General features: G+C 50.9%; 1 protein-coding gene across 1 annotated transcript in view; it reads right to left on the reverse strand.

The window, feature by feature from the left end:
- sdk2b (sidekick cell adhesion molecule 2b) overlaps nt 1-2500 on the reverse strand; it is a 364250-nt gene that overhangs the window by 239000 nt on the left and 122750 nt on the right.

A 2500-nucleotide genomic window follows, 5' to 3' on the forward strand; every position in this document is an offset into this window, starting at 1 on the left:
GTTGGGCACGCTGCCCCCTATGCCCACTGGACCAAGGGCACCGGTTCAGGCTGGGGGCAATTTTTAGCCGCTGCCAGGTCTGCTTTGTGTCACAGTGCGGACTGGAAGCCTGCCACCTCTTTTGCCCACTAAAATGGAAACCTCTCATCCTGAGTCAACAACATTCCAGCGAGCCCCCTCCAACAGAATCAAGGGCTGAGAATGGCTCTGTGGCCTGCCACACACCAGACTAACCCCCTAACACACTCAAAGACACACGCACACACTCAAAGACAAACACACACACACACACACACACACACACACACACTCAAAGACACACACACACACTCAAAGACACACACACACACACACACACACACACACCGGACAATCTGTCTCTCTTTCTCACACACACACACATTCATTACCTTTCATACGAAGACAGATACAGACACACACACACACACACACACACACACACACTGCCAGACAGACACACACACACTCACACAATGCCAAGCACTACCACCACCACCACCACCACCCTGGCAGTGGCACAAAAAGGCGCCCATCACAACACCATCTGGGATCTGCGGCATTCAGGCCTGTGAAAGTGCTCAGTCACCCAGCAATGACGGCCGGCGCAACCCCAGTTCCCAAGTACACACACACACACACACACACACACACACACACACACACACACACACACACACACACACACACACACACACACACACACTCACAGTCACCCAGCAATGACGGGCGGCGCAACCCCAGTTCCCATCCGTCAAGTCAGCCTAGGGAAGGCTGCCATGCTAGGCAAACAACACACAAACACACACACACACACACACACACACACACACTCATTACGCACAAATACATACACACACACACACCCACACACACATTGCGCACAAATACTTACACACACACACACACACACACACACACACTCCCTCTCAGTGGAGCCTCATAAGTGCAGGCTGTACACCCTCAGCCTCCTCCCCCGTGCTGGAGAGAATGCCAATCTCAGTCCCTTCAGCTCCACTTCAAATGATACTCAACCCCTGCTTCTCAAACGCGGTCTGTGTGTTTGTGTGTGTGTGTGTGTGTGTGTATGTGTGTGTGTGTGTGTTTTGAATAAACATAGACAAAACAGAAGTTATAAAAATCAACAGTAAACACCAGACACCCATAGACGTAAACAACCTGAGAGAAGTAAACAAGTCTATTTGTTGATTAGTGTGCAGCACTGTGTGAACTAGAACTGGAGGGGGGACACATGAAGATATTAGAAGACAGTTGCTCAGATTGGGAAAGCAAGTAAAGCCATCAACTCACTAAAACCACTTTGGGGATCTGCAACACTCTCTGCAAGAAACAAGTTGCAGTCCGTCAATAGAAATGTCAAGGTTGTTCTACTCTAGATCAATAGAAAAAGATCAATAGAAATGCAGAGAGTGAACACCACCACCTCAAGCAAAACTCCAGACCACCGTCAAAAAGATCTCAGATCTTGTCTCAGAACAATACTCTAGATTCAGACCGGCCTGAAACCATCAACAACGGGGGACTTCCGGCAGTGATCGACGGGATCTCGATGGGGGAAAAAAGACCTTTGTGGAACAGCTGGCAGAACGAAGATGGAACCGGACAGGTCACACAGTTAGGAACCATCTGGGCAACGGCACCCACCAAGACCCCTGGACTGGAACCCTCAAGGGCAGAGGTCAGAGGTCAAAGGGCAGAGAGCCTGGAGAAGACCCTTGGACGAGGAAATGAAGATGATATGGGCAACAGAGAGGGGAGACATGAGGGCTACAGCTCGGAATCAGGTCAGGGGGAGACGTGTTGCAGAGGCAATTCGTTGCTATTCTCCACGAGGAGTCGAAAGGAACAAGCAGTGTGTGTGTGTGTGTGTGTGTGTGTGTGTGTGTGTGTGTGTGTGTGTGTGTGTTTCAGCTTGGGAAAATGTATCTGCCCGACAGCCTGCCAGAACGTGTGTGCGTGTGTGTTTGTGTGTAAGCGTACAAGAATATCTTCCAAACAAAAAAAAAACAAGCAAAGAAGAAAAAAGACAGAATTAAGTTTTCAAGTGTTCCTATTTTTTTTCCAAAACTGGCGAAGTGATTCACCGTGGGGACCGTCTCCATGTCTCCTGAGACGAGACGAGACGTAATAGGATGAAAGCTCAGGCTCCCTCTCTCATTATCCCCCACACATCTCTCCAAATCTGCGGTAAATAACGAGAGAGAAACACTCATTACGGGCCCCGCAGGAGTAGCGTGGGGAGGAGTGTCAGGAGGAGCGTCAGGAGGAAGAGGAGGAGGAGGAGGAAGAGGAGCAGGAGGAGGAGGAGGAGGAGGAGGAAAGGGAGGAGGAGCAGGAGGAGGAGCAGGAGGAGGAGGAGGAGGAGCAGGAGGAGGAGGAGGAGGAGGAGGAAAGGGAGGAGGAGGAGGAGGAGGAGGAGGAGGAGGAGGAGGAGCGTCATGAGGAGGAGGAGGAGGAGGAG

This window comes from Clupea harengus, chromosome 23, assembly GCF_900700415.2.
Source record: "Clupea harengus chromosome 23, Ch_v2.0.2, whole genome shotgun sequence".
NCBI lineage: Eukaryota > Metazoa > Chordata > Actinopteri > Clupeiformes > Clupeidae > Clupea > Clupea harengus.